Raw genomic sequence first — 17,480 nt, 5'->3', positions numbered from 1 at the left:
CCCCTCGGTGTCTAGACAATAGGAGACTTCAGAGGTGGTTTTTGACGGTGACGACTCTGGCCTTCAGTGCCCCGTGGTCCAACCCACGTCTCCAATTCTAATTTCCCTGCACAACTTTCGTCCCTTCCATCAAACTCCTTGCTCTCCGGTACGTTGGGATATCTTTGTGTGATGTTGCCTGTATGTGGGGGCTGAAGGGAGGCCTCTCCCAAGAATCTGTAGATGAGGAAACGAGGATTGTCTGCCGACAATTCAGCTTCAAGATCTGTGCAGAGTGGAGAGCTGCAACGTCACCTTCAGGAGACGGCGTGGTTCCCTGGGTGGCCATGTCTGACAGTAACCTGATTGAATGAATTAATACACCTATAGGAAGCATGTGTTAGTCTGAAGTCACACTGCTCAGCTGTGGTACAAAAAGGAAGGAGAATCCCCAAGGCAGTGACCATACAAAGGAGACTGTGTGTGGGCCAGCAGACCCATAAGGTGATGGCCAGCCCTGTTATGGTGAGGGAAGTGAGCATCGTAGTTGTTCTGTTTCAGATATTTCTGTCTCCCTGGCTAGACCATCTTTGCCAGGGAGAGAGACACATCGGTTCATCTTAGCATGATGCCATTATATATTAGATACGTCTACTTGTTTTCCTTATTGAGATAATGCTTCATGCGTGTCTTACAGAGTAAGACCTCCACAAATATGAGCTATTATCAGATGATGAGTTGGCTTTCTACATGAGAGGCTGTACTAGTCAAATGAACAGAATTACTCTATCTCAGGACAATATAATTCTTGATTAAAAAATAAACTTGCATTCCAAGTTTAGACAGGCTAAATGTTGATAAGGCTCTGAAATAGGACTCTCTTTGGTGAGCTGAGAAAGTCAAGTGCTCCAGCTTACAGGGCTAGCCATCACCTTACCTGGATCACCAAATCCTGGATGGGGTCAAATCTCTTTTTTTAAAGGTTTTGTTTACTTATTTGAGAGAGAGAGAGCGTGAGCATGTGAGAAGAGGGGTAGAGGAAGAGAATCTTCAAGCAGACTCCCCTGCTGAGCACAGACCCTGATAAGGGATTCCGTGGAACAAAGAGTCGGACACTCTGACTGACTGACTGATCCCCCCCCCAGGAGGCCCTGGATGGGATGAAATCTTGATGGTCACCCCAGCTTCCTCTGTCTAAACCCCCCCCTCCTGGATGGCTCAGCTTAGCCACACCCACCACTGACACCAACAGTGTGAGCTCCCTTATCAAGTTCCTTTATACCTGCTCTCTGCACCCCTGGGACAAAACCCAGGTGAGCAGAGGTAAACAATCCAGGTTAGGCATAGGGGCTTGTAAGTTACAGGCTCTAGAGGTGCACTAGCTCTGTGATTTTGGGCAAACTCCATCACCTCTCTATTGCCTCAGTGTTCTTCTCTGTAAAATGGGTATCACGGCATCTACTTCCTTGGGGGCCGATGATGAATGCATGTAACCCACGACCTAGCGCGAGCTCAGTAACTGTTCATCGTTGTTGTTGGCTGAGCTCATGTCCTATCCCTGCGGCTCATGTGTGAGATCCCTTCAGCAGAGGCTCTGTCTGTGGACTTCCATTCCTCCATTGATAAAATGGGAATTGCGGTAATAGTATAGGTTTTTTTTGGAGAATAAGTTAGAAAATAAGCATAAAAACTCCATTGGTTCCTGTACGTACCAGGTGTTCAAGGAATCCCTTCCGTTATTCTAACTTAGTATTATGGTGCAGATTTGCAGGTCTTCAACTAGGCCTGGGCCTTGACCATGATTGGCTTTGGACGTGTATGTGACTGTGGTCATGACCGGCCCTTCACAAAGTCTAGGATGCTGTAGCTCCCTTTCCTGGGGTGGTGGGAGCTGAGGCCGAGGGGCTCACTGCCTGACTCCTGGGAATTCCCAGGAACGTACTTCCGACTATAGGCATGAATTCTACTCCTCACGTCCGAGGCGCGCTCCCTCGCTCACCCTCTGAGGCCCAAGCAAATGTTCCTTCTTCGATCTTCCTGACTTTCTCCCTTCAATGCATATCCACTTACCCCTAACTCTTTCTTCCTCTAGCTTTTCATGTATGCATCATGGCAAGAGACAGACTTTTTTATTCATTCATTCATACATCCTATATATATGCATACAGACGTGTTCTATATATATCTACACCTATATGTTTGTACTAGTAAGCAGAGACCATACCTAATTCATAATTTACTCTCCAGCATCTAGCAGCAGCTTAACTGAGGTTATAGACAAGGCTAAAAGGACTGAAAAAATGTTCAGTACATGGGCCATAGGCTCCTTTTCCAATGCTGGGGTTGAGGGTTGTTCTAACCCACTGTATGCCTGAGCTAGGTCCCTGCTGTGACCAGGAGACCACCTGGGAATAAGTGTGTGACTTGGCAGTAAAGAAAGATCAAAATAAACTCGGGCCTTCAGAAGAGCCTGGCACTGAACAGACCTAAGACAGCTCTTACTCCTGAACACATGTGCGGGGTGGGGAGACCGCGCACAGTTGGGGACAGCAGGAACAGAGGTAGTCTGGGCCCTATTGTCCCAGCAGATTTCTTCTGAGAGGTGAAGGTTTCCGCCCCCCGCCCCCGGAAACCCTGGAGAAGGCAGTGGGAGCTGTTTCTGTTTTTCCTTCGGTCCTGGGTAGAGGGAGGTAAGCACGCCCTTGATCTTCTGGACCCTCTGGCTTGCAGACATTGGAGTGATCCAGGACATGGTGGGTTTTAGGACTATGGGGAGACTCATGTATTCACGAGTCTTAAGGAAAGGATCATTACTGATAAAAAAAAATACAGGCATTGTTCTAAAGCAAAATTTGTGTTTTTCTCTCAAGGGTCCCAGGAAATCAACAAGCAGCCCACGTAGCTAAGAACAGCCAGGCAACCCCTCCCGACCCCAGATTACTGCTAATGATAAGAGCTGGAAGACCAGCTCCCTGCACATGAGGGAGGGGGGCTCTACCCCCTGAGGTTAGAGATGCGCTTCATCTTTTGGGATTTTCCACAATAGATTTATTTTTAGCAAGAAAAGACTTAAAATCTCAGCAACTCAGTACAACTTGTTTGCTTAAAGCAAGCTGCTTCTCGGGAGGGAGATGGAGGAGGAGGTTTGAGAGTTCTCCTCTCTGACCACAGAAGGGAATATCATTTTGCAGAAGTCCCCAAGAGTCCTGATCCCGGCAGGCAAGCTTCTGGGGGGACCCCTCTGAGAAATAATGTTCTGTTCCTACAAGCCCCTCAACTGCTGTCTGCCCCTTTTTTCTTCCCGCTTTCATGGAGATATTCTTGGCCTATTTTAGCACTGAATAAATTTTACATACACAACATCATGATTTGACATACATATGTTGCAAAACAATTACCACCATAAGTTTTAACTTCCATCAAGTCGTATACTTATACATTGTTTCCCTTGTGATGAGAACTTTTAGGATCTGCTCTCTTGTAGCTTTCAAATATACCATAAAACAGTATCAACTATACTTCTCTTATGCATTATATTCCCAGTACTTCTAACTGGAAGTTCCTACCTGTTGACCCTCTTCCTCTAATTCCCCCTCCCCCAGTCACCCACATCTGGTAACTACATGTTTTATTTTCTAATTTTGTTATTTATTTATTTATTTTTTTTATGAGTTGGGGGTTTTTAGATTCCGTAGGTCAGTGAGTTCATACAGTGTTTGTCTTTCTCCATTTGACTTATTTTGCTTAGCATAATGCCCTCAAGATCGACCCATGTCATTGCCCCTTTCCTAAACTGAGGGAGTCTAGGACCTTATTTCCTGAAGACTGTCTTAGGGATCTACAGTCCCAGAATTGGTGGCTTTCAGAGAAAATACTCTGTAGTCAGAGGGGCTGGGAAATACTGCCCACTCTACTTCCCTTAGTTCACTCCAACTAATATTGCTCCTTTGTTTTTCCTCAAATATACCAGGCACTTCCTGCCTCAGGACCTTTGCACTTGCTGTTCATTCTGGTTGGTATACTGTCCCTCCCAATATCTGCACAGCTTTTATCTTCAATTCTTTACTCAGAATTACCTTTTTGGTGAAGTCTTCATGAGACACTTTTATGTCTCACTTCTCGGTGTTTTTTTGTTTTTTTTTTATTCTTTTCTTAGCACTCACCACTGACTTCAGTGAATTATGCCACTTTCTGTTCTTTAACTTAGGATTGCTGAATTCTATTTTAAGGGTCCCTATGGCAGGGGAAAATAAACACAGCAAACTGTTCATTGGCTTTTAAATCTTCCGTGGAAAGTAACACACCTCATTTAGGCTCCTATTTCATTGGACCGAACAAATCCCACGGCTACATCTAACTTCAAAAGGAAAGGAAAATGCATGGGGAACCTGAGCCTAAAAGGAGAGCTGGAATATCTGTCAGTACTTATGACTACTGTATCTGTTTCATACTCTTCAGTGGCTTTCAATGGCTCATCGAGTTAAGTCCAAATTCCTTTATAGAACTTTACAATCTCTGCATGATCTGGCTTTGCTGAACTCTTAGGTTCACACTTCAGCTTAGAGGTCATTTCTTCCAGGAAACCCACCCTGATCCCTCTGCCTGGGTAAGGGTCTCTTCACTGGATGTATTTCCAGAAACTTGGAACTTCTTAGCACATCACTCCTTGATGGTATCTCTTACTAGAAGCTTCCCCGTGATCCATCAGTCAGTCTTAAAACCCATCCAATTGTTCATGACCAATATTTTAACAAAAGAAACAGGACATAATAGGACACACAATAGAATATCTTTGTAGTAAGGATTAGTCATGTTCTGTGAAACTTTTGTTTCAGTGTGTGTGTGTGCATGTTCATGAGAGTGCAGGCGGACTGGTCTTGTGTGTTGGGTTGACTTGTAAAATTATTTCTTAATCTGGCTTGTGGTCAAGGACTGCATGTTCAGTAGGGTCTGGGACCACCTCCATTTCATCTATCCTGATTCCGCAGTGCCCAGCCCTGTGCTTGCACAAAGGGACTTCACATTCTTCTCTTTAATTTATGAATGAATTCTCCGTGACTTGAGCTGTGCACGAAGCTTCATTAGAAGCAGGGTGGGTGGTTTGGGTTGACCGTGTTTCAGTCCTATTGTTCTTGATGAATAGAGGCCAGTTTCGATTTCCAGTGCCAGGACTACCCTCCCTTCCTGTGCCCAGCTAGACGGACAGCTCTCTGCCCATCTCAGCAGTCCTCTGGGCCTGGGCACAGAAGCCTGGAAGAGCTCTTTCTTTTAACCAAGGCCCTGTTGGCTTCCTTCTTAAATCCAGTACTGTCCTTAGGCACAGGGGCAGTAAGTTGCTATAAGTAAGTTGCTGCACTAAATTTACTCTCGGGAGTCAGGAAAACAGGAGTTCATATACCATTTTGTTACTGGTTGCATGAGTATAAGTGGGATGCCTCTCTGAGCGGAAATGTCTTCCTCTAAAATCGAGGAAAAAACCCTCTTTCTGAGTTGATGTAAGGATTGGAGAGGATGTTTATTATTCACCTCTGGCCATGTAGGCATTCAATAAATCATGGCTATTTATTCTCATTATTATTATCTTATTGACTTTTTAAAGTACTTGAAATTCATGTACAAGTAGCTCCTTTGAGTGAAGCATCATTTACAACAAAAATGTGCTAGTTTCCCCGGGAGGGTTAAAGATCTGAAGTCATTATCAATATCTTCAGTATCTCTCTCTCTTTTTAAAAAAGATTTATTTATTTTAGAGAGAGAGAGGGCATGAGCAGGTGGAGGGGCTGAGGGTAAAGGACAGAATCTCAAGTAGACCCCATGCTCAACGGGGCTTCATCTCATGGAGATCACAAGCTGAGCCGCAATCAAGAATGGGCAATGAACCCACTGAGCCACCCAGGACCCCCTTTAGTATCTTTTGTGACATTAAAGTACAGATATCTTAGTATCTGTAGTATCTTCGTAGTATCACTATCTATATTATGAGTATTTGTAGTATCGTTTTGCACCTGGGTGGTAGGACTATCTTTAGCATCTATAGTAGGAGTATCTGCAGTATCTTTTAGTATTTTTTTTAAAGATTTTATTTATTTGACAGAGAGAGAGAGGTCACAATTAGGCAGGCAGGCAGAGAGAGAGAAGGAGAAGCAGGCTCCCTGCCAAGCAGAGAGCTTTTAGTATTTTTATAGTAGGAATAACTATATCTTTTTCAACATAGGGTCAGCTGATCAGACTTTGCTAGGAGGAAAGGAAGAGAAAAGAAGCCTGGGGTGAGGGAGGAGTGTGGCCAGAGGACAGAGGAGGGGTCTAGATGTTCTATCCCGTACAGGTGCCATCTCTGTTGCAGGAGGCGAATGCCGTTGATGCTCCATCTTCGTGTCTGTTCCCCGCTGTGATATGTATCCCTTTTAGCAGGTCGGCCACAGCTTTGCCAGAGACAAGTGCAGAATAAAAGTGTAGGGCTTCTTGTTCAAAGAGGAGGAAAAAAAAAAGCTTTTGTCTTTCTCTCTCTGGGTGTGTCATGGTGTTTATTTGCTACGTACTGTGTGCTCGCTGGGCCGCGTGATACATACAGGCAAATGCTGACCTGCCCTGCCACCAGGTCCTGGCTGGGACTTGGCACGGGCTGTACGCTCCCTGGACCCTCCCGCACCTGCACCCTCTGGAGAGGGGGCTCTGAGCACCTGCCCTGGGGAGGCAGCTGGTAGGAGAGTCAGAAGCACGAAAGCTGATGTTCCAAGCCCCAGCATGTGCTCTGTGGTCCGGTCAGACTTCACCTACAAACTCCACATTCAGAGAGAAAATGATCAAGAATTTTGGATGACAAATAGAGATCGTCAAATCCCAGGCATGGGGCTCCTTTCTGCATGCAGTGACCAGCTTGGTCACATGATGCCTGTGAAGCCAGCATCGCTTCCTTGATCTCACGATCCCTGGCCCGGCCGCCGTCTGCCTCTGGCCCTCTCCAAACCTTCTGTCTTCATCCCAGGCACTGTTGGGTCTCGGGCAGAATCCCTAGAGGCTGCTGCCGCCCCTCCCTCCTCCTGATTCTCCCTACAGTGTGGCTAGTGGGGTGACCGTCCTTCTCTACCTGCGCAGCCTCGCAGTGGGTGCCGCTGGGAACCGGAGCCAGAAGAGAGAAGGTTCTCCCTCCCAGTGTGTCTGCAACTCCCGCTCCCAGCTCTTGTCAAGAGGTCTCCGAGTGAAAAACGACTATTTGTGCACGTTATTGATCACCTACCCAGGAAAATGACTGTAACCTTTCTATCTTGGCAACCACAGAACCCACCGCCCGCCTTGGCCGGGAGCAGCCTGGAGGTTTTGAGTGCCGGCCAGGGCTGGGGAAATGTTCGCCGTGGCCGGCCCGGCGGCCTGCTGCTTCTCTTGCTGTCCTCTCCACCTGGAAAGGAAGAAGAGCTTGATGGGGAACAGAGCAGGTAAACTCACAAGAGCCAATACACGGAAGCCTCAGACGGAGGCTTCGTCCACTGTCAGAAGAAAGCGCGGCTGGAGGGCTGTGGAAGCCGGGTCAGAGCTTGGGATCTGGAACTCCTGCGCCTGGGTTCGAGTCCAGGCTCAGGTACTTTCAGCCTGTACGCCCCGACGCTCTGTTTTCTTATCTGCGGAATATGTCTAGAAATATTTCCTGTTTCATCGTACCCTGGATGGGAGTGGCAAATGAGCTAATGTGCCAAGAAAGTGCTTCTCAAGCTGTAAAAATATTTGCCTGCCTTGTGGGAGGTGATATAGAAAAAGAACCCAATTCATGATGGTAATACTGGCTTGGGGTACTCCAGCCTTCTGGGTCCTATACTGTGCTTAAGAACAAAAGTACTAGTATTCTCTTGTTGGTGCAAAATACTGTTATTTCTATAATAGTAAAATAATAGGACTTAACTGTTATAATTTATATAATCTTATACTATTATGTACTAGTATAATGTTTGTATAATATCAATAAAATTTAAAGTAGGTTATTATATTCTAATAAATACCGAAGACTATTATTTCAGAAGTTGTAAAAATGTGAAATCGGAATTATTCACACCCTGAGGCATCTTGGGAGGGATTTCTCGCATTAGAACTTCTAATCAAGGAAGTGTTATTGAGAGAACATTTTGATTGTATCCTTCCTCCATTTAAAACTTTTCGAAGTATCTTTTTTCATTTTTTTTTCTTTTTTTAAAGATTTTATTTATTTATTTGTCATAGAGAGAGAAGCGAGAGCAAGCACAGGCAGACAGAGTGGCAGGCAGAGGCAGAGGGACAAGCAGGCTCCCTGCCAAGCAAGGAGCCCGATGTGGGACTCGATCCCAGGACGCTGGGATCATGACCCGAGCCGAAGGCAGCTGCTTAACCAACTGAGCCACCCAGGCGTCCCATCTTTTTTCATTTTTATTCCCATTTCGCAGTATTACTAGTAAAGTCCAGTATTATTACTTATGTTAATGATTTCTATTTTTTCCAGAGCCAGTTTTGCTCTCCATGGGCTGCCAGAGGGGCCCTGAGGGGGCTGTCTGACAATTGGGGTGGGACAGAGAATCTTAGGAAAAGTGTGAGGAGGAGGAAAAGGTATGGGGAAGGGATTAGTGAAGAAGAGATAAGAGGTCCCCTCCTTTCCTCTCCAAGCTGGCCACCTCTCTGTCCTCCACACTCTCAAGTGGCATTTCCTCTGCCCCCCCTTCCCTTGAATCTACCGGGTTCCGACGTCACTTCTTTGGGGACTAGGACAAAGGACTCGCAGCGCTGGAACTGTCCAGCTTTCTATTGGAACGTCTGAAGATAAACTCATTGTTATAAACCTCCAGGATTCAATATAAAGAGGATTCATTGTGCTTTTTAAATTTTGCTATTGCCATCCCTGTGAATAACATGGGAAAATTGGGTGTCGGACAAACTCTGCCGTATCTGTCACCTTAGCAAATTCCATCACCTTGCCAAGATTCGGTCAGTCTCCTTCTCTTTAAGATGGGAGTTAATGGGGGGCGCCTGGGTGGCACAGTGGGTTAAAGCCTCTGCCTTTGGCTCGGGTCATGGTCCCAGGGTCCTGGGATCGAGCCCCACGTCGGGCTCTCTGCTCAGCAGGGAGCCTGCTTCCTCCTCTCTCTCTCTCTCTCTGCCTGCCTCTCTGCCTACTTGTGATCTCTGTCTGTAAAATGAATAAATCTTTAAAAAAAAAAAAAAAAAGATGGGAGTTAATGGGACACCTGGGTGGCTCAGTGGATTAAGCCTCTTCCTTCGGCTCGGGTCATGATCCCAGGGTCCTGGGATGGAGCCCCGAATCGGGCTCTCTGCTCAGCAGGGAGTCCGCTTCCTCCTCTCTCCTCTCTGCCTGCCTCTCTGCCTACTTGTGATCTGTCAAATAAATAAATAAAACCTTTAAAAAAAACCTGGTCTACTCCAGTGCTAAAATGTTTAAAATAAATAAATAAAATATAATGGGAGTTAAACTGGGCTGTGGCAGCAGGTGAACAGCACCTTCCCGACGTGTTTTGCGTGTTTTGCGTGGCTCTTGGTTCATGCTGGAGCTCGGTGAAGATGAGATCTCCTCCTTATCTATTCTCCGGCCTCACTGTTCCACCCTAGCCCCAAGAGCCATCTAATTAGATGAATCTCAGTGCGGTCCCCCCTCCTACCCCCAGATGATGTTTAATCACTCAGTCTAACATCTCCATTACACAGTGTTTGTGGCCACGGCTGTGGTGGTGAATTGAATTCTCTGATTAACTGAGTGTTACTGAGAAAATCCCTTTTGTCCTCACCTGTGCAGTCACACATCTTTGTAAAAGAGAGTATAATCTGTTTTCCTGCCTTAGCAAGTAGGGCTAGAAACAAAACAGGCTCTCTGTCTTTTTGATGACTCAGTGCCCCTCTCAAAGCACCGCACAGTCCTGAACAGAAAGGGCAGACGGTTCTGCACTGAGCGTATCCTGGCCTGGAAGATGGATTCCAGAATAACACTTACACCCATTCTGTTAGCTTGCCAGTTCCCTCTCTCTTGAGAAAATTGAGAATCGTGAGCTATGGGAGTGTGTGGTCAGGGTGAAGGGAGAAAAGGCACAGGCAAGCCAAATTCTTAAACTAATGGAGGATTCCCTGTGTACCTTGGGGGCTGTGGTCATTTGAGAATTCCCTTTAGTTTGAAGGTCCTTGAGCTGTCTGTCCTAGCCGCACGCTCCCGGTTCCCATAGCCAGACCCGCCTCTGGGAAGAGCGGTGCAGCTCGATGCCCAGTTTCCTGGAGACAGAGCAGGGAGGGCTGTGGGCTTCTAGAAGTTTCCTCTGATGCACACATCCCAACAAGCAGAGGCTCCCTTGGCATGATTAGCCAGCGTCTGTATTTGTGCTGTTTTCGCATGTGTCATCCTCCCATTCCTTCTCCCACAAGGGTCCCCATTTTACTGGTGAAGAATGAGCAGTTCAGAGAAGCTGAAGGACTTGACTAAGGTGAACCAGCTGGGGCTGGGATGTCAGATGTGTGAACTCCAAAGCAGTTTGGTCCCCCCAGGCTCTCTCTCTTTTATATTACAAATGTTATCCTATTTAAATATGTTTGGATCATCCACAGTGCAATTAGAATGACTTTGTGTTTCCTTCATAAGTACTTTTTATTTTTGATTTTTATTTAAATTAACATATAACATATTATTGGTTTCAGAGATAGACGTCAGTGATTCATCAGTCTTTTAAAACACCCAGTGCTCATTACATCATATGCTCTCTTTAATGCCCATCACCCAGTTACCTCATCCCCCCACCTCCCCTCCAGCAACCCTCAGTTTGTTTCCCATGATTATGAGTCTTTTAGGGTCTGTCTCCTTCTCTGATGTCATCTTGTTTTAGTTTTTCCTCTTGTCTTCTGTTTTGTTTATTAAATTCCACATATGAGTGAAATCATATATTTGTTCTTCTCTCATTTATCTTGCTTAGCATAATACCTTCTAGTTCCATCCACATCCTTGCAAATGGCAAAATTTCATTTTTGATGGCTGCATAGTATTCCATTGTGCATATTTACACCACATCTTCTTTATCCATTCATCTGTCGATGGATACCTGGGCTACCTCCACAGTTTGGCTATTGTGAGCATTGCTGCTATGAACATTGGGGTGCATGTGCCCCTTCAGATCACTATATTTGTATCTTTAGGGTAAATACCCAGTAGTGCTATTGCTGGGTCATAGGGTAGCTCTATTTTCAACTTTTTGAGAAACCTCCATGCTGTTTTCCGGAGTGGCTGCATCAGCTTGCATTCCCACCAACAGTGTAGGAGGGTCCCCCTTGCTCCACATCCTTGCCAGCATCTGTCATTTCCTGACTGGTTAATCTTAGCCATTCTGACTGGTGTGAGGTGGTATCTCATTGTGGTTTTGATTTGTATTTCCCGGATGCCGAGTGATGTGGAGCACTTTTTCAAGTGTCTGTTGCCCATCTGGACGTCTTCTTTGCAAAAAAAAAATGTTCATGTATTCTGCCCATTTCTTGATTGGATTATTTGTTCTTTGGGTGTTGAGTTTGATAAGCTCTTTATAGATTTTGGATACTAGCCCTTTATTTGATATGCCATTTGCAAATATCTTCTCCCATTCTGTCCATTGTTTTTTGGTTTTGTTGACTATTTCTTTGCTGTGCAAAAGCTTTTGATCTCGATGAAGTCCCAATAATTCATTTTTGCCCTTGCTTCCCTTGCCTTTGGCGATGTGTCTAGGAAGAAGTTGCTGCAGCTGAGGTCGAAGAGGTTGCTGCCTGTGTTCTCCTCAAGGATTTTGATGGATTCCTGTCTCACATTGAGGTCCTTCATCCATTTTGAGTCTGTTTTTGTGTGTGGCGTAAGGAAATGGTCTACTTTCATTCTTCTGCATGTGGCTGTCCAATTTTCCCAGCACCATTTGTTGAAGAGACTGTCTTTTTTTCATTGGACATCCTTTCCTGCTTTGTTGAAGAGTAGTTGCCCTTACAGCCGAGGGTCCATTTCTGTGTCTTCTGTTCCATTGATCTGTGTGTCTGTTTTTGTGCCAGTACCACACTGTCTTGGTGATTATATCTTTGTAATAAAGCTTGAAGTCTGGAATTGTGATGTCACCAGTCTTGGTTTTCAGAATAACTGTTTTTTAAAAAGAGATTTTGTTTATTAGAGAGGGAGGGAAGGAGAGAGAGAGAGTGAGTAATCGAGCATGAGCGGGGGTGTGGGGCAGGGAGAAGGAGAAGCAGACTCCCCTCTAAGTGCAGAGCCTGATGTGGGGGTTGATCCCAGAACCCTGGGATCATGACCTGAGCTGAAGGCAGATGCTTAACTGATGAACCACCCAGGTGTCTCTAGAATAACTTTTTAAGTGGAGCGAGTTTTATCCTAATATCTAAGTGATATCCACCAGACAAACCTGTGTGTGTGCACACACATGTGGGGGGGGCAGGGAGGAAGTGGGAAATGCAGGGCAGTGTCCAGAGCAAGGCTCTGCCGAGGCTGAAGAAAGAGCTGTAGAAGTGAAGGACTCCAGCCACATTATCGCATTTGATCCCTACGACCTGAGGACTCAGATATTATCTTCTCCATTTTACAGATGACAAAACTGAGGCTCAGAGTGATTAAGCAATTTTCCTAAGGTCATGGAGCTAGGAAACAATAAGCCAGCTGGATCTTCTTGTCTCTCAACCTTATATTTTTCTACTCCACTTTGTTGCCTTCTAGGACATTGGATACCTGAGGGATAAGTTTGGGTGGTAATTTTCCAAGGCCTTTGCAGACATGGAGAAACCCATGATTCCCATGGATGTTCCCAAGCGCACTGGGCGTGCAGATGAGGAAACTTATTGGTGACACTTTAGGCACAATAGGAAGTACAAAAACAGCAGCACCCAAGCTGGGCAACCACATCCCAATTCCAACCTCAGAAGCAGTGACCTTCCAAAGGCTTAGGGACCATGTTTGAATTCTGCAGCACTTCCTGAGCTGAAAGCCAGAGCTAATGCTCCCTAGATAACATCATTGTCCCCACAGGGACACAGAGGGAACTGGGTGTGGGTTTTGAAGCACCTGTCCTTACCAGGGTCTCTGTACAAACAGCAGGTTGCCTGTGGTTCAGGGTCAGGGTGGGACAAACTCCCAGTGCTTCATTCCAGAGCTTTTCCATAGCTGACATCACAGGGCTCCCAGAGCACCCCATGCCAACTGTGCCGAGGTGGCTGGTTTTAGTCCCACACATGTCTGCGGTGCACCTGTGAGTTGCTACCCTCTGCCTTGTCCTTACGTGCATTACTTCCCCAACCATCCTGGATGTACTACAAAGAGGTCCGTTTCATAGATGGGAAAACCGAGGTTCTGGGAAGCTAGCTTCTCAAAGGCACATGGCTAATGACTGGTGGGTGCAGAATTTGAACCCAGTCCTTCAAGATTGCTGAATTCCTCCTCTTACACAAAGGTGCTTGTGGTCATCTGTTTTCTGAGGTCGATGACAGTCCTGATTAGTTGTGTCTGAATCTCTGGGAGCTTACCATTCTTACTGCTGGGGTCACCTTGGAGTTCCATTTTAGAGGTTTGGGGGGCTTCTGAAAGTAGTTTTAACAAGTTCTACATCTCTAACCCACGTGGAAGAGCAGATATCCCAAAAGCATCCGTGTTCCTTCAGCTATCTCTAGCTGCCTGTGATGCCTTCTAGTGGGCAGCCCATCCTCCCTCTGAGACCCCTGGCCAAATCCCCAAGGTGAAGGTGGACTTTGGTTAACTTTGGCATCTGTCCCCTATCTCTGTGCCCCACTCCATAAGTTTCTCCTCTGGGAATGACATCTGTGATTGTTTTGTGTGTCAAATCGGCTAGGCTACTGTACCCAGTTATTCAATTGAACACTGATCTAGGTGTGGTCATGAGGGTGTGTTATAGAAGGAGTTAACATCTGTAATCAGTTGGCTTTAAGAGCTTATCCTCCATAACGTGGGTGGGCCTTGTCCAATCAGGTGAAGGCATTAAAAGCAAATATTGAGATCCCTACTTACAGCAAAAAAGAAATTCTGCCTTAAGACTACAGCATTCACTACTGCCCATGTTTCTAGCCTGCCCTGTGGATTTCAGACTTGCCAGTCCTCTCAAGTGCAAGAACCAGCGACTTAAATCTCTTAACCTACATACATAAGCATGTACACACCTATGTATGTGTGATCTCACTGGTTTTATTTCTCTGGAAAGCCCTGACTGACACAGCCCCCTTTCTTACCTTTTTTTTTTTTTTAAGATTTTATTTATTTATTTGACAGAGAGAGATCACAAGTAGACAGAGAGGCAGGCAGAGAGAGAGGGAGAGAGAGGGAAGCAGGCTTCTTGCTGAGCAGAGAGCCCGATGTGGGACTCGATCCCAGGACCCTGAGATCATGACCTGAGCCGAAGGCAGCGGCTTAACCCACTGAGCCACCCAGGCGCCCCTCTTTCTTACCTCTTAACTAATTGTCCCCCCACTCTCTCTTTCTGCTCTGCCTTCCTACTTCTTCCTTCCCTCTAACCTTCTCTGCCTTCTTTGCTGCCCTCTCTCCTATACTCCCTCCCTCCCTCCTTTCTCTGAGCCAACAATGCCTGTCACGCGTCAGACACCAAGTTGAATGAAGATCATGCAATCAGTGAATAAAATGTTTCTCCTGCCCTCAAGGAGCTCACAATCTACCAGTTATGCATAAAATCAATAAGGGACTTAAAGTTTAGAAATCACTTTTGCTTATATTCTCTCCGTTAAATCTGGATGTAAGTAACTCTTTTAGCTAAAAAGTATAGCCATGATTCTCCCACTAGACCTGAGAAGGTGTAGTGGCATCTTGTGATCTGTCCTGACTAGGGACGTGTCAGAGGGCACCCAGTGTGGCTATCGCCACCCCCCACCCCTCCTATTCCCACAGCCCCATCTTTCCCCTGCACTCTTCTCCCTACCCCTTCCCTGGCTGGAAGTCATCACTCCCTCCTCTGCAGTTAGTTCTTGTTCCCGTTAGTTCTTGTTTATGTTTTTATTTGACACATTATATCATCTCTTACATTTCAGTTATTTGTTTACATAAACGTTTCCTTTCTGTATTGTAAGTTTCTCAGGGGCAAGATACAATGCTTTACTCAATATTTTTTTTTTTTTCCAGCACTTATGATGATTTGGACACATTTTTCCTTTAGAGTAATTTCACTCGGTCTGTCGGGTGTGAATCTTGGTTTCCTCAGTGTGTGCAACCTCGGGCAAGCTACTTAACCTTGCCGTGCCTTAACCTCCCTCGTCTGTAAAATGGGGATCATAACAGCATCTACCCCTTAGGGTTACTGGGGAGGGTGATAAATGAGTTCATTTACATCAAGTGCTTGGAAGGGCGCAGGCTCTCAAAAATATTAGCTATTGATAATAATTATTCTCATCATCTCAGCAAAGAGTAAATATTTGCTAAGGAAACATCTGAATGAATAAATGCAAGATTCATATAAGCTTGGAATCATCCCATGTAATATCTGTTGAAAAGCTAAAGGGCTCCAGTTAGCAGCGAAGCCAAAGTGCATTCTGGCTGACTTGGGTTCTAATCCCAGTTCTGCGACTGGGCATTTGCTTTTTTTTTTTTTTTTTTTAAGATTTTATTTATTTTATTTGACAGACAGAGATTACAAGTAGGCAGAGAGGCAGGCAGAGAGAGAGAGGAGGAAGCAGGCTCCCTGCTGAACAGAGAGTCCGATGCAGGGCTCGATCCCAGGACCCTGGGATCATGACCTGAGCCGAAGGCAGAGGCTTTAACCCACTGAGCCACCCAGGTGCCCCTGGGCATTCGCTTTTGAGCAGGTCATTTAACCTCTTTACAACACTTGTTCCTAATTTGCAAAGAGCAAATAAAATCTATTGCAGTAGATGACATCTATTGAAAGTTCTGCCTGCCTTCAGTGTCAGGTCTGCAGGAAGGGCCCTGGCTGCAGGTGCAATGCAGACGGATGGCCATGACCCAGCTCTGAGGGGCGAGTGCTCCCAGCTCGGGACTTGCTGCTTTGGGTTATTAGCACCGAGGATCCTGATAGCAGATTTATAAAGTCAGCATTTGCTGAGTAGTATATTGTGATCAACTCAAAATAGCCTTCTGCCTCGGTGCAGGGTATCAGGCCTTCTCCTAATACCCAGTAACCTCATACTCCAAACATCAGCCAGCCATTGTGTAACTCCAGTGACAGCAGGTTCTTGCTGCAAATCCTGAAAGCTGTCTCTTGGATACCCTTAACGTATTCATAACATTGGTATTTATGTATTTATCTCTGAAAACCATAACCTTGGAAAAAGCATTTAGGGGAAAGAAGGCTGTAGTGATTAAAGAAAGCTCTGTTCATTTGAACAACATTAAATACAACTGGCATAATGACAACTGTGAGATCTGATAGAATATAGAGAAGGCTGCAAATAAAGGGCTTGTATTTTTCCCTGATGTAACATAATGGTCACATTTTTCTTTCACAATGGTTTTGCCGAGATAAAGAACAAATTATACTGATTTGATTGCTACTTAGAAATACTTAAAATTGAAAAAGACAGCAGGTGGGCCTGGTTGGAAAGGATGGTTATTTTAGCATAACAGATGCATGCATAAAATATCGCCCAGCCAATTTTTTAATCATAAGACCCCCCAATTTTTTTTTCTCTACTCCTTTTCCTTGGGATATGAGCAAGTGGGAGAAATAAGTAGACGCTGCTTGAGGACACCCTCTGGGCTCAAAGAGGCAGGCAGCTCCAGAGAAAGCTCTGGGAGGAGGAGGTTCTGGGATGAAGTGAGTCCACACTCTGGCAGACTGTAGGTGGGGAGGGAGAGCCGGATCCTTGGATGACCAGAGCCCGGGGGTCAGGGGACAAGCGCACAAGGTTGTATGAAACTATGCTCTGCCCTTTTAAAATCTGGTTTCCCCATTGCTGAGAAAAGGATGTGTCTGGCTTGCCAGCCTTGCATTCATTCCTGGGCCTCTTTTTTCTTGGATCTCTCCAGTCCTTAGTGTCACCAGGATGGCAGAAGCCAGGGACTCTGCCAAACCCTCCTTTTCGACTTCCAGTTTCTCTGCTTCCAAGAAACATGAATTGGCAATTGTAAAATGAAGATGTGCTCAATTTCCCCTCCAAACGATGCCTCGTGGACCCATGGCCTTGCTCCCGACTCCTGGTCTACACCCCGTCTTCTCTGTTGGAAGGCGCATAAGCCATCAACTCGCACAGCTATTTGTTAAAAATGAAAGAACGACTTTATTCCAGGTGAGTAAGTCCTGCAGTTGGGACGATAGAAAATACCAGGTTTTCAAATGGCTGGTGTGCTGCAGAGTCTCCGCTGACCTTTGTCGTGCTTAGCACAAAGCCTCTGATCTTTGCCCTAGTTTGCTCTCCACCCAGCCACGATCTCTTTCAGATTTGGAGGACAGGGTAAGCTGGAACATTTCCAGCAGGAACCAGGCAAAACCCCCCAGGTTCAGGATGAAACTGACTCTCCCCAAAATGCCCCCATTCTCTTGGCCCATTGCCTTGTTCTCTTG

The sequence above is a fragment of the Lutra lutra genome, chromosome 10 (assembly GCF_902655055.1).
Source record: "Lutra lutra chromosome 10, mLutLut1.2, whole genome shotgun sequence".
Taxonomy (NCBI): Eukaryota; Metazoa; Chordata; class Mammalia; order Carnivora; family Mustelidae; genus Lutra; species Lutra lutra.
Note: the sequence above shows the minus strand (reverse complement) of the source record.